Source organism: Dermacentor albipictus, unplaced genomic scaffold (genome assembly GCF_038994185.2).
Source record: "Dermacentor albipictus isolate Rhodes 1998 colony unplaced genomic scaffold, USDA_Dalb.pri_finalv2 scaffold_25, whole genome shotgun sequence".
Taxonomy (NCBI): domain Eukaryota; kingdom Metazoa; phylum Arthropoda; class Arachnida; order Ixodida; family Ixodidae; genus Dermacentor; species Dermacentor albipictus.
In genome coordinates this window covers 446231-472500 of record NW_027225579.1, presented here as the reverse complement: position 1 = coordinate 472500, position 26270 = coordinate 446231, and the positions used below count along the sequence as shown (strand labels likewise).

General features: G+C 46.7%; 1 protein-coding gene and 1 long non-coding RNA gene across 2 annotated transcripts in view; one reads left to right on the top strand and one right to left on the bottom strand.

Moving 5' to 3' along the window:
- The window catches only part of LOC139052502 (uncharacterized), a 37063-nt gene extending 15289 nt beyond the window's left edge, over positions 1–21774 (bottom strand). The window contains exons 1-2 of the long non-coding RNA XR_011509941.1: positions 21661–21774; positions 20124–20208 (exon numbers count right to left, since the gene is read on the bottom strand). This is a non-coding gene — a long non-coding RNA (uncharacterized lncRNA). The remainder of the gene's footprint in view (positions 1–20123; positions 20209–21660) is intronic.
- Positions 1–25992, top strand: part of LOC135914836 (uncharacterized) — a 126746-nt gene extending 100754 nt beyond the window's left edge. Inside the window, exon 5 of the mRNA XM_070529622.1 lies at positions 25866–25992. The gene's annotated coding sequence lies outside the window, so the exon portion shown is untranslated. The remainder of the gene's footprint in view (positions 1–25865) is intronic.
- The last annotated feature ends 278 nt before the right edge of the window (positions 25993–26270 follow it).

Below are 26270 nucleotides of genomic sequence, written 5' to 3'. Positions count from 1 at the left end.
TCACAACCTGGTCTCCGGCGTTAAACGTACGAAGCCTCGCTTTGTTGTCGTAATAGAATTTGGCGTTCTTTTGAGCTACTCCCATGTTCTTTTCGACTAGTTCTTGGGTTGCGCTCAGCCGTTACAGCAGATTTAGCACGTATTCAACCACTGTAGGACTTTCTCCTCTTTCCTCCCACATCTCTCTTAACATTCTCAGTGGAGAACGGAGTGTCCATCCTATGCAATAGTTCTGCTGGCGAGAACCCCGTCGCTTCATGTGGCACAGTTCGCAAAGCAAACAAAGTTGCCGACAGATAGTTCTCCCAGTACTCTTTGCGCTCGTAACAGAGCGCACGCAAAACTCGCTTAATCACCGAATGCCACCTCTCTACACTGTTTGACTGAGGGTGATAGACGGAACTGCGTGTCAACTTTACCCCGCACTTTTGCAAGAATGTGGAAGTCAGTGCGCTTGTGAATACTGACCATTGATCCGCCTGAATTTCGGCTGGAAACCCAACTCGTGCAAACACTGTCAAAAGCGCGTCTACTACTTCGGTGGAGCTGAGCTCTTTCAGAGGGATTGCTTCTGGAAACTGTGTAGCTGGACACAGCTTGGTAAACAAGTACGTGTAACCCGATCTTGTTTTTGGTAGAGGCCCTACCGTGTCTATCATAAGTCGTCTGAAAGGTTCAGTTATTAAGGGCACTACCTTTAGTGGAGTCTTCCATGTCTCTCCTGGTTTACCTGAGCGCTGGCAGGTGTCGCATGGTCTTACAAAGTTTTCTACGTCTTTGAAACAGCCAGGCCAGTAGTATTCCATAAGCAATCTATCCTTTGATTTGTTTGAGCCTAGGTGGCCTGACCACCCATTTCCATGACAGAGACTCAAAAGGTCCTCCCTGTACTTAGTAGGTACGACTAATTGATCTAGAATCCTACCATTTCGATCTCTGTAGTGCCGATACACCATTCCTCCTCTCTCATGTATCGTCACGGTACGCCTAGCAATGCCTTCTTTAGCTGTGTGGTGTAATTTAGCTAAGCTGTCATCATTATTTCGCTCCGCTGCCAGTGACTCTCTGTCCACATGTAAGCGCTGATCAAAGTTCTTTGAGGCCGGTGATAATAACGACCCTGTCTCGCTTGCGAGTGCATTAGCGGAATCTTCCTGCAGGGGTGAACTCTGACACCCTAGCGATACACTCTCATTAAGCTGGTCAGCTGGCAGGCTTTCCTCAACTGTTTTTTCATCACTCGAGCCTAGCGCGGATTCGGTTATTGAAGTTATCTCCTTTGCTACTTCCGCTGGAGCAGCTTGTGCATTTTCGGCCGAAAGCGACGCGATTTTACAAGCTTGGCTTCGTGTCAATGCCTGTACTACGCCCTCTCCCAGTTTATGCCCTTTTTCACGCAGTAACTGATTTGAACGATTCGAAAAAATGTAAGGGTATTGCAGTGACAAAAATGTGGAAACTGCAGCCTCGGTCACTAGTTGCCCGAATGGTCCACTGATTTTGACTTTGGCCATGAGCAGACACACGCTGTGTTCTTCTACTACTTGTTTTATCTATGCTACTTCTCCGGTGAAGTCATCTACCGTCACGTAAGACGGATGGACAATGCCCATCGTGGCGGCACTGTGGCGGCACTGTGGCGACATCGTGGCGGCACCCGGCATGGTTTGCCATTAACTTGCAGGTCGTGAAGATATGGGCTTAATAGTTGCATATTCTCGTCTTTTTCCTCCACGTAGGAGAAAACTACGCTAGGCTCCCCGCAGTTTATAGCATATATGTCCCAGTTTGTGGCATTTACAACAACGGATTGGTCTGAAAGATTCGAATTTTCTTTTCTGCTCTTTTGGTAATGTTTCCCCGTTTGATTTTTCCTCGCTCTTTTCTGAGGGCTTTTCCTCCACGTCTACAGGCTCCGGTCATCTAGTCTGCGAACCCTTTTTGAACGGAAATGGTTTCCGCGGCCCATTTCGACCGTCCTAATTACCGTTCTCGGCGTTCAGTTTTCTACGCGTTGCGTACTCTTCGGCTAATTCCGCCGCCCTTTCCACAGCGTTTACATTTCCTCTGTCTTGCACCCACAGCTTCACAAATTGTGGAATGTTTCTGTAAAACTGCTCTAGACAAATGCAGTCAATAATTATGTCTCTGCTCTCGTACGCTTCCGCGCTTTTCAGCCACTCGACTAGGTTGGCCTTTAAGCCGCATGCAAACTCCGGATACCCCTCGCTATCTTTCTTGCCTGCGCTTCTAAACCTTTGCCGAAAAGCTTCGGCTGAAAGGCGGTATTTCTTCAGAAGACTGGCCTTGACCTTCGCATAATCATATGCATCTTCCATACTGAGTCTGGCAATTACTTCCGCCGCCTGACACGGCAACATAGACAGCAACCGCTGTGGCCATGTACTTGGACCAAAGTTCATATTCTCGCAAGTCCTTTCAAAATTGCTTAGGAACAAGCCTATGTCGGTCCCGACCTCAAATGGCTTTAATAGCCTGTCCATGCGGTATGATTCTGCCTCACTTGATCGTCCTAGAGCCCCTTCACTTCCTTGAGACAACTCCAAACGTTTGCTTTCAACTTCAAGTTGCATTTTTCTTAACTCGCGTTCCTCTTTTTTTTTCAGAAGTTCCAACCCCATTTCAATTTCTTCCTCAGTGTCCTGTTCGGAAAATGGCTGCAATAATTTCGATTTTAGGATGTGCTTGCGTACATCTAGGCCCAGTTCCTCAACAATCAACAATTCGTCTCTCAGCAGTCTACTTGACTCCATGATTGCTGCTTTACTGCCTTGGTCCTGCTCGCTAAATCTACCTAGGAAAACACAACCTAGCTAACAATCAACAATCTAGCTTCTCTACATTTCTAAACAATACAACCACAAAATGAAGCCTAGAGAGTCAAAGCAAGAGCCAAGCACTCACGGCAGACACAGCACCACGTCGCAAAGTCCATCCTACCGCTGTCAGCCAGTTGTCACGATTGGGGGCTCAATCCCACCGGTCGTAAACAGTTGTCAAGATTAGAGTGAATTAGAAGGTAGCTGGCCCATGCCGTCGTCCAACTTATCCACGCTGAGGACGTTGTTGAAGGGAAGGACTGCTTCTCATCGAGAACGAGGAATATGGGTATATTTACAGTATCTACATCAGTGTAACATGACTGTGAGCGAAGGTACATCAGGCAAACATGACTGCTTGAGAATGTGCATCAGTCTAACATGACTGCTTGAGAATAGTGTCTCGAGCATCCACACAACAGCGGTTTATAAACACTCGGTCCCCCCTCTGTTCCAAGGTGACGGAAACGTTCGTCCAGCCATCGCAAACAAGCCGCCTCTCCGCGGGACGGCTTACACACACACACACACACACACACACACACACACACACACACACACACACACACACACACACACACACACACACACACACACACACACGCACGCACGCACACACGCACACGCACGCACGCACACACACACACACACACACACCACACACACACAGGTTCACCGTCCGGAACCGACGTCACACGGACTTCGTAGAACTCGGAGCAGACTCCCGCAGCGCGGCTGGTAGCCCATTGTCTTGCGTCTCGAACGGCGCGTGGGAAGGCATCAGTAGACGTTCCCGCGGCCACTCCCCCGCTCGCGGCCGACCAGGTGGGCGGTGGCGGGCTCAGTGACAATAGTTGTTCCGCCGACCGCGTTTAGTCACAATGGCGACGAGGCTAGAGCGTAAGGGTGGCGTTCCAAGCAAAGGTTGCCGCCGCTGTCGCAACTGGCTGGCAAAACTTGCACTTGAGCAGGCCGTTCTTAACAGTCTCTATCATATACCGGCACCTGAACCAGCTAATGAGTACATGACAGTCACATTAGAATAATTAATGAGAGTGGTAAAGATGCTGCCAGCTTCAGCTCCAGGTCCTGATGGCATAACTACAGCAATGATACAATTAATATTCGAATTGTCTCCCCAGGATTTGTTTAATTTTATAAATTACTCGATTAAATATGCATGGATTCATCCAGATTGGAAAGTTGACAAAATAATTCCACTACTCGAAAAGCCAGGCGATGGATATACAATAGACAACATGAGACCCATTTCTCTGACCTTAAATCTTGTAAAGTTAATCGAGAGAGTTCTGTATGGTCACATCGATAGGTGGATAGGCGAGAACAAAATATTAAGTGAATCTCAAATTGGATTCAGGCCCGGTTGCTCAATTTGGTGTGCTCATGTTGGCTTGGAGAGTAGAATTCAACTCGCTCGCCGCAGCAACCAGTACGCGGCCTTAGTGACATTAGACATTGCGAAGGCGTATGACAGTGTCGACCACAATACTTTAATCAACAGACTCAATAGTGTGAATCTTCCACAGTATATCATTGCATGGATTCAAAACTTTCTAAGCCGGCGAACATTTTATTGCTAACAAAATGCTGTTTCTTCTAAAAGTTACAAACAGACAAGGGGCGTTCCTCAAGGTGCAGTAGTTTCTCCAGTATTATTCAATATTTTAATAATTCACATTCCAACACGTCATGACGCACAGGTATACGTATACGCTGATGATATAGCATATTTCACGGTACCGAATGATATACGTAGCCTATATAAAACTTTGCAGCCGTATTTGAATCAGATTGAAATTTGGCTGAAAGGAATACAAATGTCGGTAAATGTCAACAAAAGTCGATCATTGTCTTTCCCTTAACTTTTCGTATACGAATAACACTGTCGTATGGCCAGGAGATTATTCCGCAGGTACATTTTTTAAAATATCTGGGAATGATTTACACCGAAAAGCTTAATTGGCAGACACACATAGAATACATCGCATCTAAAGGAGCACGTGCTGTTGGTGTATTACGAAGAGTCTGCAGCAGTCGTTTTGGAATGCGCAGGGAGACCTTGCTGATGATTTATTGTATGTATGTCCGCCCCATTCTAGAGTCTGGATGCGTGTTATTTTCAGGAGTTCCTACGTATTAGTTACGTCCTCTGGTTCTTTTAGAACCCGAATCACTACGTCTGTGTCTCGGCCTTCCAAAATTTGTAGCCAATAATATTTTATATAATGAAACTCACGTGCCTTCTCTTCAAACTCGATTTCGTATACTGACAGTCCAAACATTTCTACACATATATGCTTCTCCCCAGAGACGCTCCTATTATATTTTTATTCGAGAACTAACTGCATTCCTTGAGATTCAATGGTCCAGACTGCATTGTCCCCAGGTAGTTTTTGTGCAGAAGCTATTAGAGCCACTACAAATATCAATCCGTGATGTGGCTTTTCAAAATTTACCTACTTCGACAGTAAGTGTTGAATTTGGCGATATATTTCCCAATAACGCTAAGCTCCTTCCTATTCGATACCTAAAAGGCTTATTAGATGACCACCTTGAAAACCTCCAAAAAATGCAGTAATAGCCACAGATGCTTCTGTCAGTGAAGAGAAGGCCGGAGTTGGCATTTTTTCGACATCATTAAATTGGTCTTTCTCTCTTCGACTACCCGACTTTACGCCAATATTTCAACAGAGTTATTGGCGATCATCCTAGCTTTAGGGAAACTTCCTACATCCATTTCTTCAGCCGTAATCTTAACCGACTCCTTGTCTGTTTGCTCCGCTTTATCTGTGCCCAATTCAAGTATCATTCTCCGAGAATTTCATTCATTCATTCATTCCCCAACATTTACGCCTCATCCACCTGGTATGGGTGCCAGGGCACGGGGGGCTCACTTTAAACGAGTCAGCAGACGCACTAGCAGCGGCATCTCTTAAAGGCCCGGTACTGAGGATCCTAAAACCTTCGGCATACGTCACTTTTGCAAGATTTTAAAAATTTTCCATTCAAGAAGAACATGCCAAATCACGTGTATTAGATAACGCCGATTTTCAGCGCCTTAGATTTCCTTGGCACAGCGGATGGTGTGCAACAAGAAAATTTGAAGTTTCATTTACGCGTGTGCGTTGCCGAATACCAAGGATTAATTTCTATTCCCATAGGTCTGGTTTGGCACCTTCTCCTAAATGTTTCTACTGCAATGAACCCGAAACTATGGATCATTTCTTTATGTAGTGTCGTAGGTTCAACGTGCATAGCAAACGACTTCTAGAAGGTCCCTTCCGCCAACTTGGATTAGCCATTACGCTACCTATCATTCTGTCTCTGGGGGCGTCGGCACTAGGACACTGTAATAGGAACGTATGTGATGCCATATATAATTTTGTATTGGAAACAAAGAGACTTCCATGCTAATTTTACTGTTTTATTTTCCACAACAAGAAACCAAAAATATTAACTTGTAAATTAAGAAACTATAGCATGAAAGTTATTATTAATGATTAGAATTCATTTAATATCTCATTTTCAGCAACAAAAAAGAAAAAAAATATTCTATTTAGGTATTTATTCTTTTTCGACCTACTGCCTCCCGATTCATGGCCTATCCCCCGTAGTGGGTTGTGCTATATCTACAGGCACCAAACCAAACCAAACCAAATTCTACGCTTGTTGGCCTAGCCATTAAAAGCCATCTGTAAATAGACACACGCTTCCTCCTTCCCGTAACATCATTGGTGGACGTGCGGGGTAATCACTTGCGCAAGACGGACCTCCGCAGCGGACGTAACCTGGCCGCCATGTCATCCGAATGAGAGAGTTCAACCACGGCCCCGTCGTCACCACTGACGGTCATCCTGGCCCAGCCTCGCGACCCTGGCATGTTTCCCGGGATTGACAACGTTGACGTCGATGACTGGTTACAGATTTATGAACGGGTCAGCGCACAAAACAGGTGCGATAACACGCTTATGCTGGCTGATATAATATTATACCTCATGAAAACAGCACGGGTCTTGTTCAAAACACATGAAGAAGAGATTACGAGTTGGGACCAGTGCAAACAGAAGCTTAGAGATTTGTTCGGCAAACCCGCCGGCCGCCAACGTGCTGCGAAGAAGGACCTTGGGCCCCATGTACAGACGTCCACTGAATCTTACGTGGCGTATATCCAGGACATCCTCGCTCTTTGCCGCAAAGTAGATAACAATATCGCAGAGGCAGACAAGGTCAGCCACGTTTTAAAAGGCATCGCGGACGGCGTGTTTGACCTACTTGTTCATAAGAACATCACAACGATCAACGAGATCATTAACGAATGTCGCCGCTTTGAAGATGCGAAGAGTCGCCGCATAGTTCGACAGTTTACGTGTCTATCTAATACCGCAGCTTCATCGACGTGGGAAGACATTTGTCCACCGCGTGAGCCCACCTCCTGCGAGAACGTCGTACGTTTCGTTCGGCGAGAAATCGAAGCAGCGTCTCCTACCACGCCAGTGACGCAGTACTTTGACGATTCCCGGCCGCTTGTGTCACTCATTCAGTCGGTCATTCGCCAAGAACTTGCCAATGTAGGTCTTCCATCCATCGGCTCCGCCAGCCGTCCTGAGTTTGCTTCGTCTGCTGCCTCTGCCCCTGTTCACCGGAGCCAATACGGTCCATATCTGAGCTATCGCAACCCGGCCGAATGGCGCACCCATGACGATAGACCCATCTGCTTTTACTGTGGACGTGTGAGCCACATCCCTCGCCACTGTCGAAGTTCCTGGCCAGCCCACTCTCGACCAAGCTTTCCCGCCTACCACCGCTCCCCACTGAATCCTCGCCCGCCATCACTCTCCACCGAGGTTGAAGACGCACCTGACAACGCTCGAGCTACCGCGACCAGCCGATCGTCATCACCACATAGTCGCCGCTCCCTTGCGCCCCAGCTTCGTCGCTCTCCATCCCCAGCTTACCGTCGCCGCTCTCCGACGGGAAACTAACTGGGGCAGTTCCTGGAGGTGACGCTGCTCTAGAACGCCGGCCTGAACTTCCTCTGCTGACCCTGCCTACTAATCGGAACCTTCTGGACGTGGACGTGGATGGTTTGCCCGTTACAGCACTCATCGACACTGGAGCCCAAATTTCCATCATGAGTGGGGAGCTTTGAACGCGCTTGAAGAAAGTACTTACTCCTGCTCCGACTCGACTGCTACAGGTCGCCGATGGTGGAACTCTGGCTGTGCTTGGAATTTGTACTGCTCGTGTAAGTGTCGCCGGTCGCCACATGTCCGTTTTGTTTAGTGTGCTTGAACGTTGCCCTCACAATGTGATCCCCGGACCCGACTTTTTGTCCGCCCATTCTGCTTTAATTGACTGTTCCGCCGGTGTTGTACAACTTGACCTACCCCTACCTGTTCCCATTGACCTTTCTGCTCAAGCTCCAGCTCAGCTTTGTTCCGCGGATTTTATACGCCTGCCATCTCTTGCAGCAACCTGCATCCCTGTTTTAGCCAGCCCACCTGTACCTGACGGAGACTATGTCCTTACTCCCGCTACGTCAGTCCTGCTTTCTCACAATGTCTCCTTCCCACACACCATCGTTGCGGACAATCAGATATGTCTTCCCATCGTAAATTTCGGACAGTGCTCACAAGTACTTCCTCGAGGCATGTCTCTTGCCACGTTGTCACCGACGCACGCGTGCCACATTCCTGCTCTATCTGTTGCACCGTCTTCGACCAATGCTCATTCTGCGCCTTCTGCATCAGTCCGGAGCGACGACTTTACAAAGATGATTGCACCGGATCTCTCAGCCCAACAAGCCGCAGAGCTCCGTGGCCTCCTCGAGTCCTACTCTAGCATTTTAGATCTCAACGATCGCCCTTTGCGTCAAACTACGGTCGTGAAGCATCGGATAAATACCGCCGGTGCAGAACTTGTTCGCAGACGCCCATACCGGGTGTCGTGCTCTGAGCGACAAGTTATCCAGAGCGAGGTTGACAAGATGCTTGCCAAAGGGATTATTGAACACTCTTGCAGCCCCTAGGCGTCCCCTGTTGTTCTCGTCAAAAAGAAGGATAACAGCTGGTGATTCACCGTTGACTATCGTCATCTAAACACGATCACCAAGAAAGATCTATATCCACTTCTCCGCATTGACGATGCTCTGGATTGTCTCCACGGTGCCACTTATTTTTCATCTATATACTTTCGCTCTGGATATTGGCGAATTGCAGTGGATGAAATGGACCGTGAAAAGACCGCCTTCGTCACACCAGACGGCCTATATCAGTTCCGGGTAATGCCATTTCGCTTGTGCAATGCCCCCGCGAGCTTTGAACGGATGATGGACATGCTCTTGCGTGGTTTGAAACGGTCCATCTGTTTGTGCTACTTGGATGGCGTCATCGTATTCTATTCAACTTTTGCGACTCATCTTGAAAGACTTACATCTGTTCTTTCTGTTTTTCGCACCGCTGGCTTGCAGCTCAACTCGTTCAAGTGCCACTTCGGTCACCGCCGAATAACCATGCTCAGACACCTCGTCGATTCGTCAGGCATTCGCCCCGACCCCGCTAAAGTTCATGCTGGGCAGAATTTCCCCGTACCAACTTGTGACAAAGATGTTCGCAGCTTTATGGGCCTGTGCTCTTACTTCCGCAGGCTTGTGGAAAATTTCGCCCATGTTGCCAGTCCCCTGACTGACCTCCTGAAGAAAGACGTTCCTTTCTGTTGGGGCTCTGAACAAGTGTCTGCTTTCTCGCAGCTCATCACGCTGCTCACTACACCTCCTGTTCTTGCAAATTTCGACGCCTCCGCTCCGACAGAAATCTGCACTGACGCCAGTGGCTACGGCATCGACGCAGTTTTACCTCAACGCCAATGCGGGCACGACCGCGTCATCGCTTGCGCCAGTCGCCTTTCTCCCGCCGAGCGCAATTACTTGATTACTGAGCGCGAGTGCCTCGCCCTCATTCGGGCGGTGGGCAAGTTCCGACCCTACATATATGGTCGACCATTTACAGTTACAACCGACCACCACGCCCTTTGTTGGCTTTCCTCCCTCAAGGATCCCACCGGACGCCTTGGTCGCTGGGCCCTACGGCTGCAGGAATATACATACACCGTGGTCTACAAGTCGGGTCGTTGACATCCGGACGCCGACTGCCTGTCTCGTCATCCCGTCGATGTACCAGACGATTTAGTGGATGTCGCACCGATCTGCGTTCTTTCGCTCTCTGCCTTGCAAGACATTGGCGCTGAACAACGACGTGATTAGACGTTACGCCCCATTATCGAACGCCTGCTCTCTGGCCCGTCTTACCCATCCCTTCACATGTTCGTACTAGAAAATGGCATCCTGCATCGCCGCAACATGCACCCCGACGGGCCCGAGCTCCTCACCGTCATTCCGTCTCATCTGCATCAGATTGTACTGCAGCAACTGCACGACGTTCCCATCGCTGGACACCTTGGCGTCACGCGGACCTATGACCGAATTAGGCGACGGTTTTTCTGGCCCCGTCTCAGCCGCTCCGTCCGGGGCTATGTTGCCGCGTGTGAGTCGTGTCAACGCTGAAAAAGACCAGCTGTGTCTCCTGCCGGACTGCTGCAGCCTTTGGATATACCGGCCGACCCTTTTTTTCGCGTTGGCGTTGATCTCCTAGGACTATTCCCTATATCAAAGGACGGAAATAGGTGGATTGCTGCCGCTATGGATTATACAACTCGCTATGCGATTACTAGAGCGCTACCGACCAGCTGCGCTACAGACGTCGCTGATTTCTTACTTCACGACGTTATCTTGCACCATGGTGCACCTCGTCAACTTCTCACCGAACGCGGCAGATACTTTCTTGCGAAGGTCATAGACGACCTACTTCGATCATGTGCTACTAAACACAAACTTACTACCGCTTACCATCCCCAAACTAACGGTCTTACCGAACTCCTGAACCGCACAATAACTGACATGCTAGCAATGTATGTTTCCTCCGATCATCGCGACTGCGACAATGCTCTACCATTTGTCACGTTCGCCTACAATTCCTCGCGCCACGACAAAGCTGGCTATTCACCCTTCTATCTCCTCTTTGGCCGTGAGCCGACTTTGCCTTTCGAGACTCTCCTTTCGACCACACTCGACTCGCCGACAGAGTACACTCGGGATGTAATAGCCACAGCGACCCAAGCACACCAGATTGCCCGCATTCGCCTTTCTGCTTCACAGACACGCCAGAAGTGCCGTTACGACCAGTGCCATCATGACGTGAACTACGAACCAGGTGCTCTTGTGCTAGTTTGGTATCCAACTCGGCGTGTTGGTCTTTCTGAGAAATTCCTCTCGCGATACTATGGCCTTTACCGCATCCTTCGCCAAGTGACCCCTGTCACATATGAAGTGTGTCCGCTGAATTCCACGGTGCCTTCACCTCTCTCTGACATCATCCACGTCAACCGTCTCAAACCTTACCTTTCTCAGACCGATGAGCCGCACCAATCAGGTGCTTTTTCCGACGGGGGTGATGTCACAGTCGGTAATGTGGGAAGAAGAGGACGCTGATGGTGGTCTTGGAGACAACGAAGAAGAGTTTAGCAGCATCGCTGCTCTACGCTTGTTGGCTCAAAGACCTTAACCTTAAAAAAACCTTAGATAACCTTAAAAGCCATCTGTAAATAGATGCACGCTTCTTCCTTCCCGTAACAATATTAGACGCATCAGAAAGCACATTCTGATGCGAAAGCATATACATTGAATGTATACTTGAGCGACGCATTGAAATAATTAGACATCCTCATATTAACACAGATAAATATAGTGAAGTCTAAATCTGCAGCGTATGTTCTCAAATGTTTTCAGTCACATTAAATGCGCTGTGACCTGGGCAAGGCCAGTGGCATTTATGTTGTGTTAGAAGCGAAGGGATAATGGAAGTAATTTCCAATGACTTTACTGCAGCTGGAGTCGTTGCCTTTACATTATGCAAGCCTGAAGCTACTTTCCATGTACTGGTAGTGCACAGGCCCCCTAATTCAGATCTGAAAGTGTTTTTTATCTGAATTGTCTATAGCTTCCTCACCAAACGTGCTCGTGATAACATAATTATAGCGGGAGACATAAACATTGATATCGCCAAACCAAGAAAACAGGGAGTCGCTGATTATGTAGATTTACTTCCAGCTCATGGTTTAGCACATCCAATACACGATTTCACGCTTGAAGAACTTGTAGCTTCTCGGCTCGAATACTCGAACGACAGGACAAGCGCCTTGTCCTGTCGTCGTTCTTGTGTCTGTTGTTTTGCGCTAAACAAAGTATTCATAGATTCGCACCAACTAGCCCGCCAACGCATTGTGCTGAACTATCTTCTCGGCTCACGAGATCATGCATTGATCATATAGCGTCGAGATGCCCACACTTGGAAACCAATGGTAAAGTTATACATAAAAAAGTGGCGGATCAATATTTTACGGCCTTATGTGTGAGAGATGCTATCGCTTCTGAAGATGACGTGAATCACGTGGGATACTTCGTAGACGACGAAAGGTAGAAAAGGTAGAAAGAAAAGGTAGAAAGAAAGAAAAGGAAAATCTTTGACTGGACGATATTAGATACTACCAACCATGTGATAGCATGTAATCAATTGGCAAATAAGTTTAGTGCGTTCCTTTTGCTAGCCACGAAGAAAGTGAAGTTTCAACGTAGACGTCTGAGGAAAAAAAGGACAACAGCATCCATTTTAGTACTACCTTATCAAAAGGATAGGTTATGGAGGCTTCGTAAAAGTTACCTGATTAATCTATATAACGTAGACGCATATAATGGAGAAATTTCTTTACACTTGCAAGATATCCTTTTGCGAGAAACCCGCCGTGGTTGCTCAGTGGCTATGGTGTTCGGCTGCTTAGCACGAGGTCGCGGGATCGAATTCCGGCCACGGCGGCCGCATTTCGATGGAGGCGAAAACACCCGTGTACTTAGATTTAGGTGCACGTTAAAGAACCCCTGGTGGTCAAAATTTCAGGAGTACTCCACTACGGCGTGCCTCATAATCAGAAAGTGGTTTGGCGTGTAAAATCCCATAATTTAACTTTCTTCGCGAGAAATTTGATAAGTCCTTCCCAATATGGTGCTAGACGTTGTCTAAGAACAGTTGATCTACTTGAAGAATGCAACGATTATGTATGTAAAAATATTGATCAAAATAATATTGGGCTTGGGTTTATCTTAGATTTGACAAGAGCTTTTGAAACCATAGATCACAACATCCTGTTATACAAACTAGAATATATTGGTTTTCGAGGTCGCTATTCGATATTCTTTTCCAATTATTTTTCAGAGCGTTTGCATGTAGTCTCTATATAAAATACACAGTGATTTTACATCAATTAGATATGGTGTACCTGAAGGGTCGGTTCATGGACCTCTTCTCTTTTATGTATGTATGTATGTATGTATGTATGTATGTATGTATGTATGTATGTATGTATGTATGTATGTATGTATGTATGTATGTATGTATGTATGTATGTATGTATGTATGTATGTATGTATGTATGTATGTATGTATGTATGTATGTATGTATGTATGTATGTATGTATGTATGTATGTATGTATGTATGTATGTATGTATGTATGTATGTATGTATGTATGTATGTATGTATGCATGCATGCATGTGTGTGTGTGCGTGCGTGCGTGCGTGCGTGTGTGTGTGTACACCAGTATTCTTGTCGCGCACAGAATTTGATTACAGGAGGCTCGGCGACAACATATGCAATCAATATAACCGTTTATTATTTAGGAAATACTGCCAGCCTGTATTACAGCCCTTAGGCAGGAGTGGGTACAGGGTACAGAAATTGTATAAAAACAGAAAACGCACGTTGCAACAGTAGTAGCAAACGACGAGAGTCGACCAGATTCCAAAACATAGCGTAAAATGAAGTACAAGAACGACAAAAGCAAAACACTTGGCTCAAAACAGAGATTGCATATGAGGGCTTGTGGAAACAAATTCACCGTTTCAGAACTGACCACGTTTCTAGGAAGACCATTCGATTCAGCAAGGGTACTGGGAAAAAATGAGCATTGAAAATTTTACATGAAAATGCGCCGACTTTTTTAGAATGATAGGAACGCGTAGAGCGGTAGGTAAGGGACTCAACTAAAATGCCTTCCTCTAGTTTTATTCTATTATGATAACATAAGTAGAATAATTTTAATCTTTCGCGATGAAGTCGCGTGCCCAGCTGTTCGAGTGCTGCGGTTTGCAGTACGGCTGTTGGGGATATATTGCAGCTGTAACAACTAAATATAAACCTGACTGCTTTGCGTTGGACATTTTCTAGTTTCAGTTTGTTAGTATCAGCCCAGGGATCCCATACTGCCGCAGCGTATTCTAATATTGGTCGTAATTACGTTTTATAAGCTAAAAGCTTTATTTCTTGAGTAGATTGTACCAGTATTCTCCTCAAGTAATGCAGTTGTGTTAGGGCTTTTTTTTTCAATACACGACATATACGCATACCATCAAAGGTCAGAAGTTATGTGAAACGTGGTCTAACGTTTTGTCCCACGAACAACGCAGTAAACGAATACGAACTCCACAAAGGTATACCAGAGTTTTCAAGGCGCACGCGCATCAAGGAATTTTTTCGATAAGCCAGGCGTAGGAAAACAAGATAGAGACTCTCTTAGAACGCCTAGCACGTGGACGCCGGAAACCAAACGGTGCCCAGACCTGGATTTATAGATAAAGCTGATCTCAAAGGAAATTATAGAGTCAGCACGGCATTGCCAGAGACGCAAACATTTGCCCCCGCTCAGCACCAAATCCTTAAAAAACTCACAGAAAGAAATGATATTGTAATAAAACCAGCAGACAAAGGCGGCAGTATCATAATCTGGTCTATAGAAAAGTACAAGAATCAGGGCTCCAAACAACTGAGCAACCACACCCATTACAGAAAACTCGATTCTAACCCAACTTCAGACTACAGCAATACTGTGCAAAGCACAATAGCGGAGCTTCTGTCCAAGGAACTAATCACGCAATCTGAATATCGCTTCATGACGCCCAAGAACAAAGAAGTAGGCCGCTTTTATCTTCTTCCTAAAATACATAAGGTTCCCGTTGAAGAAATATTTACAGAAGAAATCCCAGGTCGGCCTATAGTGTCTAATAATAACACACCTACTGTGTCAATATCTAAATTCCTAAATCACCACCTGTCAAACATTCGCACCAACCTTCCATATTTTGTTCAATACATGCCGCGCTTCCTTCGAACTATCGACGGCATCAGTGCCAACCAATTTTTTTCCGATCGCGCTATTCTAGTCACTTTGATTGTTTCTGCCCTTTACACTAACATACCCGTGAGTGAAGAAATTGAAGCCGTTTCTAAATCCCTCGCAATGAATCCCCAAGCACGCGCTCCTGAAGTTTACGTGTCCCTCGTTGGGTTAGTTCTCACGCTCAACTATTTCGAATTCGATTCTGTTCACTACCTGCAAACTTTCGGCACAAGCATGGGGACACCATTCGCTCCCACGTATGCGAACATTTTCATGGGACAGCTCTAGGCAGACCAGTTAAAATCCTACCCCCTAAAACCCCACACCTATCTGCGTTAAATTGACGGCATATTTATAATATGGGAACATGGCACAAGCACGTTAACCGACTTAATTAGCCATTTCAATCGCTTTGCCCGGAGCATTAAATTTACTGCTCACCACTCTCTTAGTCAGATCAGCAACGACGGTCTACATAGAAAACGGAAAACTGAGAACGACACTTTACCGGAAGGCTACGGATACCTAGCAATATTTAGACTTTAGCAGTCATCACCCGCGACACTGCTAGCTAGGATATTTTTGTCGGACAATCGAAACGAATAAGAAGAATCTGCAGCGAAGACCACGATTATATCCACCACCTAAATGACCTTAAAACAACGCTAGCAGAAAGGAACTATCGACATATTGCTCTCGGCAGAGCTTATGACGTCGCGTCAAGATTGGAGACGCAGTCGGAAATAGCTAAGAAACAGCCTACACCAGAATCTGACAGACCGCCAGCTTTTATAACAAAATATTCTAATGCGCTCCCAAACATAAACAACATCCTAAGAAAATACCACCCAATATTATCAAGTGACGAGCGTCTGAGAAAAGCGTTCCCGGATGTACCAAGGGTTACCTGTCGCCGCAACAGGAACTTTAAAGACATGTTAGTGCACCCAAAAGTCAGCCAACAGCGTTCCCCCGTAATAAGAGCATGTTATCGGCCCAGGTGCAAAACCTGCAGGCACCTTCAAAGTGACAATAAAATTAAAAGCACCGCAAATAGTTATGCGTACGATGTCAAATCTAACTTCACATGTACAAGTTCGGATGTGATTTATATGCTTGAATGCTCCTTCTGTAAGAAACAATATATCGGTGAAACGGGACAATCTGTGAACGTCAGATTAAACGGACATAGCGCGGACACAGCTAAAAAGCTTTCCAAAGCCGTCGCCGAGCATTTCAACCAACCAGGTCATAACACTCTACGTCTTACAGTCGAATTTCCGTTCTGAACGAGAAAGAAAATACAGAGAATGATTCCTTATCCATAAGTTCAAGGCTTTGCAATCAATAGGCATAAACGTTTCAAAGGGAGCTTTAGAATCCATTGGCTATGCTAAATGGCAAGCTATAGGCAACAACACTTAGTTTGGTTTCTTAGTGTTTTTTTCTGCTCCTTGTTTCCGCTTTTCCCCCCTTTTATTTATATATTTGTTCCATTTCAGTATTTCCTTCTCTTTTCTTTTTTTTTCACGAGCACCTGTTTCTACCGCTCCTTCTATTATCTCTTTTAGAGGCACTATATCCCACGACTACCAGCGAAAGAGGTAATAGAGGGCTGCTGTGCACGCCGTGACACGCCGGCTGACACACTGGCGTTCACACGTGATTGACAGACGGCCGTGTCCCTGGCCTTGTGCAGAGCACTCTTTTATTCTCAATTCGACACTCTCGCCACTAACGCTCCTTCGCTCGTGGCCGCACCCACCCAACACCATCTATAGTCGGATACAACTTTAGAAAAAAGGGGAGGCCCCGCCCAGATGACCGAAGCGGCGAAGTCACTGGCCGTCCGGCGCATGACGTCGGTCCAGAGTGCGCGCCCATTGGTGGATGCTCGTGTGCATCTGCCTCGGAGGAGTAAACGCCCCCTTTTTTCTAAAGTTGTATCCGACTATAGGAGGTGTTGGTTCTGCTCCGTCGAGGAGCGCTTGAACCGAGAGCTGCAGCGATGCCCTCTCCCTTCACGCAACACCTGGCGCGCTAATGTGCCAGAAGATGTTCCCTTTCGCCCGCTCTACTCCGTCGAGACGCAGCTCGTGGCGTCGCAGCCAATGGGAAATCCTTCGCGGCGCGCTCGTCACGTGGCGTTGCAGCCAAGCCTAGTTTATGTGCCGTTTCGCTGCTACAGACGCCAGACGTCAGCTTTCTCGCTCAGTGGGCCATTTGACGCTTTCACATGAAAACCGCAATCCGAGGACACCGAAACACTTCTTATGAGTTGTGAATGCGAGAGCATTAATGTCCAATTGAACGCCGCTGAGCGGTCCTTCGACTTACGAACTCCTCGAGGGCAAGCGAGCGCGTCGAGACGCTTGGGACGTTTTCATTTGGCCTTACCGAGGCGCCGTTAGGCGAGAGCTTGCGCGGTCAAGGAACGAGCGGGGCTTTCGAGAGCGACGCTGTCGTGGCGTCGCGGCGATTCTCTCGCACAACACTGCGCCGAGCCAGCGTCACGAGCTCGCGCAGCCATTGGGAAGTTTCGCTGCTGCAGTTTCGCTCAGTGGGTCATTTGACGCTTTCACATCGATATAAACAACGCTAACGTTTGTTGTGTGTCAACATTTCGACATTATAACGCTATGCTTCTGAGAAATGCTCCTAAAGCCTTTAGGGCAGTGAGTGACACTGATACGTTACTTAATGGTCCAGGAAGCTTTTGTGTGTTAAAAAGCAAGTAGCTTGAGTGCTGTTCTAAAAACATGTCTATGTGGCTCGTATGGAAGACAACTCATTAGTAGGTGTTCTACGATTTCCCATAAGTGTCCACATTCGGGACAAGGCAAAGGTGCATGACCTATAGAGTAGCGAAAAATTGCCATAAAATGAGTACCCTCACACATGCACGTACAAAAGAAGGCTACTTTACAGCTAAGCACAAACTTTAACGGGTAGTAAAGTAAGTCATTTTAGAAGTCAATGGTTTAGGAATGTACGATGCACGCTTGGTGGTGCACTATGTCGTGCGACATCTATAGGGTAATCTCAAGCACCTTTTTTTCAGCGTGCCTCTCGACGTATTTTGAATATTCTTTCTACCTTATTGGAGTGGACGACTTGAATCGTTTCGTTGACGCCTGAAACGGAATATGGGCCAGATGGCGAACACACGTGCAGGGCTTTCGGCTCACGCGAGCGGTTCATGAAATTGTTTAGTAGCAGCGGGTCTGGCTGCTCACAAGAGCCGATGTCACGACAGCAAAAGTGCCAGAAATTAATTGCGGGCAGCAATGCACCTCAATTATCATTGTATCTGTTAGTTTGTTTGTTTCAGGCGATTGTTGCATCTTCAGTACTATACAGGGTGTCCCACGTAACTTAAACCAAACATTAAAATATGTTCGTTAGCAAGCGGCACGAATAACGGGACAGAAAAGAGGCACACGACGCAGGCGCACTTTTCTCTTTCCCGTTATTCGCGCCGTTTGCTAAAGAATGTGTTCGTAGCAACAAGCCCGGCTAGCCACTATTCGGACAATAAAAAATGTGCAAATGCCATGTAGCTGGACAGAAACAAGGTAATGTTGTTTGCCGCCGTTAGGAGATAGATTATTTTTTCATTCCGCGTAATTAGATAATTAGTCTTAATGAATCAACTTCTCAAATATTATAGTAAGATGAAGAGTGTCAAATAGAAAATCGTGGAGCAACATCAGCAACTCTCGACACAGCTTTCTGTTGCTCGATACGTGCTACGTAAAAGTGTTTTTCCGAGCGTGGAAGAAGCTCGCGAATACACGTAGTGTCTCGAGCGGCCAGTTGTGCCACAATATTGGGTGTATTCGTGGGCTTCTTTCACGGCTGGAAAAACACTTTTATGTAACACTAATTTAACCACAAAAAGCTCTATCGGGAGTTTTTCATGTTGCTCTAGAATTTTCTCATTGACGCTTTTCATCTGCGTGTAATATTTACCAAGTTGATTAGATAATTAAGACTCATTTTTTAATTACTCGAGGTGAAAAAAAATATTCTGAGTATCTCCAAGTGACGGCACACTACATTACCTTGGTTCTGTGCAGCTACGTGGAATTTGCATATTTTTAATGTCTGGTACAAGTTAACTAGGACACCCTGTATATAGCGTTACAATACTAGCGATTAGTTGTCACGCTTTTAGACAAAAGTGAGTAGAAAACTTACGTGGGCCACGAGTAACAAATACGGCAGCATGCAGTACATATTGTATTGACCGATGCCCAGCATCAATCACAGTAAAGTATACCAATGCGATTACAATTCGTGCTGAGAACGCCCGATGACACGACCTTATGCATTCGTTTGGGCTCACGATGGCGTGATGTAAGTTTCGACACGTTCGTTGCCGAGCACTAATGTGACTAGCTTTCGTGACATTTTGTTGTAGAATTCTGGCACACCGTAGGCGTTTCGCTGCCCATGACGGCGAAGACAGTGTATACTGAAGTATATGAAGCATCTCTCGCCAATCTCAAATTTAGTGCGCCTGCAAATGTGCGGCCATTTACGTGCATCAGCCGCCCTTCTGTTGTAAGGGCACCCGCTGTCGTTCTACTTCCCGCTTCTGTTGAAACCTCCGCCGATACTTTTGATTTATTTAATTGAAAAACTCGCTGTCCTTGCGTTTCGCGCGCGCATGCTGAAGCCTGCGTTTCTGTTCTGCATCTGTTCGTGATGCGTGGCGTTCTGCTCCCAAAGCTCGTCGAACTTTGTGCAACAAGCGTTGCGACTGCAAGGTGCACTGTGCGCTCGCGCGACTGCTATCGATACGAGAGTCGACTACCACGGGCGGCGCCAAGTGTCCCATGGTAGGCACATTCAGAAAAGCGGGTGACAGTACGCGAATAAATGCTATCCAATTTAAGAGTAAACTTTCGTTACCTGCGAGCTTCCCTTATTGTTTTCGTGTATGCGTGAAGGTGCGATACGTAGCCAGAACTCACACGACGATGGCCTGCGACGTAGTCATCTCTGGCATCGCACCCGTAGTACAATACCGCATGGTTATCATCCCCTGGCCATCGAGGACTGCGCAAGATAGAGACAAGAAATTAGCGAACCGTTTCCAGCGCTCTCTCTAGAAATAAAATCGTCAGTTTTCGTTTGCCGTCCGCGCAACATGCGCTGAAGCTATTCAACTAATTTCTGCAACTAAATTCGAAAGTACCAACTAAATCTTTTTGTGGTGTAACTGAAAACGTGTCAGTCTCAGAAGAGAAAAACGAGTGAGGCTGTTTTAACAAGAACTAATTCCGACAGAAGTGTTAGATTGGGCTACATTTCTGCATCTATATATATGTATACAAAGCACATAGTTTCATACATTCTGCTGTGTAGTGAAATACTGCTCATCATTCAGTTTCAGTTCCACGAGTTCTGTTTGGATAATTCGTCCCTATAATTCATATCATTCGCACTTGCAGAAAATTTTCCGAGTTGTTTCCTATGACACGCCTTTGAGCGATAAATTTCGTTTAAGGTATTTTTGGTTAAGTTCTCGGCTTTATGGCATTGCAGGTAAACGAAATGTTATACAGCTCTGGACTCTTTGGTGCACCAACAGGTAGATAACCTTGTGTTTGGTGACAGTGCCATAAAGCTTTACTTTGGTTTTAGCTATTGTCATTTGTGTGTCATGTTCATGTCAAATTCAATGCATGCGCGTTGCTTTCTTCTTTCGTGTTTTGATCTCTAGTTGTATATTGAACCTCCAGTAACATGCCAAGCCATTTGCTCGGCTAGGCTCTCCACATATCATTAAAAATTCTCTCACCAGTTCGTGTAAAAACATTCTTGGAATACGAAATTTGTGTGCAAGATGGATGGGCTATCCAGTGTTAATAACGTAACATGGCAGTTCAAGAGATTATTGCTCTAGGCTAGCGGTCCGAAGTAACGCAGTAGCAACATTCTGAGCAGTCCATCTTAGTCAAAAGTAAAGATTATAATATATGTTTAACTGCTGTAAATGTGGTCCGATTCAACTGCTCCGTTGCATTCTTAAAGAAATGTACACCCTTTGGGGTGTATGTTTGCCACAAAACAATAATCGTCATGTGTCTTAATTGTTTACGCTTGCTTTATTGAAAACGCTGCTCCTGCTACTTTCTTGTCGAGAGTGCTCGCTCATGCTGACAGCGCGCATGCCGTTCGTGACTTGGAAGTACCGGGCCCGCAACGTTAAAGAAAGGAAATGCGGGCAAGACAGGTGACGATTATTGTTTTGTGGCAAGATACGACCTAAAGGGCATAATTTTGCTTAAGAGTGTAGTAGTGGCCAGCTGATTTTGGCTTTTGTGGGAAGTGATGGCAGCTGGTGTCAACTTACTCTAGAATGGCACAGTTGCCCGTTGCATTGACTGCACTTTTTCCGTGTCGTTTATTTGCTTCCGAGAGAGGAGCGGAATGAAGCGCACATTTGACGAGGGGAAACGAGGATTTTTAAAGAAACACATCGAACAAAACAAACACGTGACGTACTTGCTCGGGCGACAGCTTGCACATCCTCTTCGCTGCAGTCTGCGACGATGCAGATTCCCCAACGAAAGCCGGGAAACCACGGGTTATTCGGGTTGTTCAAATAGATGGACGCCTGCAAATCGGGGTATCGGCGTCACATGCGGTTGGCATCATTTTTTCGTGCACATATAGGGATTGTACTACGCAACATGAAGCGCAGAAAAACCTTGCCATGTAATTAATGCTAACTAACCAAGTAACCATGATCAGTAACTAATGGAGAAACCATGTCAAGTAAGTGTAATGGAGCACGTAGATGCATATGTAATTCAACATATGCACAGATGCATATATAATACAACATATCGAAGAATTGCATGTGAACCTTAAAGACCGGTTGTATGCTTGCTCGAATACATCGGGAATATCACTTTCAGTGTGCGTCAGTGGCTAATCCACTGAAAATCCACTCTGTAAGTGACATTTTATTATATCACAGACACGTCATGCTGAACATAAAGTCGCACAGAAGTCAAGAGAGAGAGAGAGGGGGGGATATAAGAAAGGCAGGGATATTAACCAGTCAAGAATCCGGTTGGCTACCGTACGCTGGGAGAAGGGGAAGAGAGAGAAGGGAGAAAGAGACTGTATAGAGACGTCCGAAAGTACTTCATTCAAAGCCGCTCGTGCAAGCCAGACGTTCTCAGAAAGCACAAAATGCACCCAAGTCAAGCTGCCGCCTAACGTAATGGACCGAGAATGCGGCGCAGTAACTCGAGGCAAGCTTTGGAAATAATAATAATAATAATAATAATAATAATAATAATAATAATAATAATAATAATAATAATAATAATAATAATAATAATAATAATAAATAAACAAAAAGTCACCACCAATAGAGGAGGCGCGCTCAGAGTAAAAAAAAATTATGCATATCCAACCTATACATTGGAATCTGAAACGAAGTTTCTTCAAGTGGTTACCTAACAGTTATAAAGCGAAATGTACAATAAACGTGATGCAATGTTTGTGTTTACGCACCGTACCGTTTACGCGCTGCGCCGTTCACGGTGATGCGACGAGGACGAAGGGGATGGACGGAACAATGGTGAGGGCAGACGTATGCTTAGAGAAGTACGACGCGAAAGATGGCGGTAAGCTTGACTATTATTCTTCCCGTTTCATTCCTGCGTCCGTGGTGTAATAGAAACGCGCGTGCGTGCTACGTGACCTGAGGCATGCGCCTATTCCGCAAGACAGCAGCTGCGGTCGGTAGAGCTTGTAAGGATTCGCGAAGAAAGCTGCACTTTGAAACACAAATGTCAGCGTTGCATAACTCACATCTTTAGGCTGGGAATATTCGTGGGGCCAACAAGAAAAGAGACAAGTTTAAATAAAGCTAGGCAGGAAGGTCGTCAGTTCATCCATAATGCTAGATAATATACACAGGTGGTGGAGTCGGCGCAACGATGGCAGTTTATTCGTCATTGGCTCTAGATTTCACACATATGCTCCACAGCGGAGCGGAATGGCGTGCCATCGTATATCCCAAATTAACCATCATTAGGGAAAGCTACACCTCAAGATCAGGGAGCCCACACACTCCGCAACAGCTTCACTAAGTTCTTGTACAATGACATAAGTACTTGTTAATCGATGAAACGCCATGCTGGCAGGTCATCTTCAAGAATTGTCCTAGTGCGAGCACAAGGACAAAGTCGCAGAAAATACCTGGGACTGCTCAACAGCGCTAGCCTATTCACGAAAAAACTTCTTGCTCTAAAACTCCTCCTAAATTAACATTAAATTATAGGATTTTACGCGCCAAAACCACTTTCTGATTATAAGGCACGCCGTAGTGGAGGACTCCGGAAATTTCGACTACCTGGGGTTCTTTAACATGCACCTAAATCTAAGTACACGAGTGTTTTCGCATTTCGCCCCCATCGAAATGCGGCCACCGTGGCCGGGATCCGATCCCGCGACCTCGTGCTCAGCAGCCCAATACCATAGACACTGAGCAACCATGGCGGGTCTCCTAACTGCACGTGGCCGCCAATGTCCATGTTTCCCGCCCTGGTTGCTCAGTTGCAATGGTGTTAGGCTGCTGTTACGTTCGACCGGTGGGGGCTGGCAATCTTCGGGGAAGCGACCGACGGAAAGGCGCCACCAGGTCTGCTGCAACGACTCGCTCTGAAAGGATGGCGGTACGTCAGTCCCCAGTCCATCGGCGCCACCATGGCTGCGGCGGCGACTCGTTTTTTAAGGAGGACAATGCGCCGCGTCCCCAACGGAAGGGCGCCGAGATAGCTAGACGCGGGCGGCGGAGCAAGTATTGTTAGTGTGTACGCCGTCCCCGGCACGGTCTGTTTGGAGCAGGGGAGCTCCTGGAAGATATTTTGCGGTGCCGTTTCACGCAGCTTAGAAGTCGTCAGTCAGTGGACAGAGGAGGCGGCCATTGTCTGCGGAGTCGACTCTGGGACAAAGAGGCGCCTGCTCGGGGCAGCACCGTGTCTGCGAGAACCCAATCACCTCGGCGTAATCAGTGCCACCTGTGCCGAACTGAGTGCGTAAACCCTCCCCTCGAAGGCGGGTTGGCTACGATTAATGTAGACGCTCCGAAATGGTCGGTGGTGAACTGCCGTTTTCCCTCACCTAGGGATCTAGGGAGGACAGAGTGTATTTAAGGAGCCGTTGGTGGCTCCTCAGTGTGCATCCCTCTTTCAGTCATGTTAGACTGATGAACTGTAATGTTCTCACGTAGGTACTCTAAATAAATCCCATGTACCTCGTTCTCGATGAGAAGAAGTCTCTCCTTTCAACAACGTCCTCAGCGTGGATGAGTTGGACGACGGCATGGGCCAGCTACCATCTATTTCATGCCCGACCCCAACCATTACCCTGCTGAGCACGAGTTCGCGGGATCGAATCCCGGCCACGGCGGCCGCATTTCGGTGGGAGCGAAATGCGAAAACACCCGTGTACTTAGATTTAGGTGCACGTTAAGGAACCCCAGTTGGTCTAAATTTCTGTAGCCCTCCACTATGGCGTGCCTCATAATGAGAAAGTGGTTTTGGCACGTAATAACCCATAATTTGATGTCCATGTTGGCCGCTTTATTCGCGAAGGCGGCTGGCCATTAAAAACATTTATAGACAGAAAACTTTGTGATTTCGTCCCCTGATTTACTTCTGCAACTGTACTTATTGCACAAAATTGTGTAATAGAGCATGTCTACGCTGCTTCGTAAACATAAATAGAAAGCGAAAACGCAACAAAGCGAAAAACGTGAGGCCACGAGGTATTACCATCACTTTTCGTTAAACCTGCGTAGAGATATTCCAGCTCATTATTTGACCAGGCCAGCCAGAGTTCACTTCGTGAACGCGTCGACAAAGCTGCGCACCGTCTAGCTCATGTACATGAATTATTATACATTGCCCCTTCGGCATTCTGTGGAACTTCACAGCAATGTACCACATAACTAAATGGGCACGGTTTTTAAGAAATTACGTTTTAAAATATCGGTCGAGCTTTTACAAGTTTCAGCTAACGAACTGTTAGAGACGGACCATTAACGAGCATCATCATCATCATTATCAGCCTATTTTATGTCAACTGCAGGACGAGGCCTCTCCCCTCCATCTCCAATTACCCCTTTCGTGCGCCAACCAATTCATGTCAATTAGAATGTCGTCTATACCCGTTTGCTCTCTGATCCAAACCGCTATCTTTCTGTCTCTTAAGGTGATGCCTAGAATTCTTCGTTCCATCGCTTTTTGCGCAGTTCTTAACTTCTTCTCAAGCTTCTTTGTCACTCTCCAAGTCTCTGCCCCATATGTCAGCACTGGTAAAATGCACTTTCCTTTTCAGTGATAATGGTAAGCTCCCAGTCAGAAGCTGGCAATGTCTGTCGTATGCGATGCAACCCATTTTTATTCTTCTATGAATTTCCTTCTCAGGGTCAGGGTTCCCTGTGATTGATTGACTTAGGTAAACGTACTCCTTCACAGACTTTAGAGGCTGACTGGCGATGCTGAATTCTCCTGAATTGTTGTTCCCTTGCCCGGTTATTCATCATCATCTTGGTTTTCTGCATATTAATCTGCAGCCCCAGTCTTACGCTCTCTCTGTTAAGGTCCTCAACCATTTGTTGTAACTCACACATCGGTCAGTTATCCGAACGCAACGACTCACCGTCGCATTCCATTCGTGGTGCGCAGGTGCGCGTGGACCATGCTACCGGACCTGTCAGATATCCCGCCCTCGTGTGCCGCGTGTGGAGCTTTTGTCTGCTCCCTATGTGACGCTTCCCGAAAGTGCAACTGGAGGCCGGCACGGTTCGAGGCAGTTGAGCCTGGTCCTGAGAAAAGCTGCTTTGGAGCACTATAGGGTTGTTCAAGGACGACCAGTCCCCTCCTGCTGAGCGCCTACCAGGCGAGGAGGGAACGCCGGCCGAAGGCAGCCACCGGAGAATGGAGCCCATGGAGTGTCCCCATTCCGAAAATGGCGCCACTTGTACGGGCCCTGTGATTGGATGAAAACGGCGACAAAAGCTACCCAGAGGGTCGACTCATTGTAATAGACCCAGGAAGGCAACAAGGATAATGGAGCTAGGAACCCTCCGG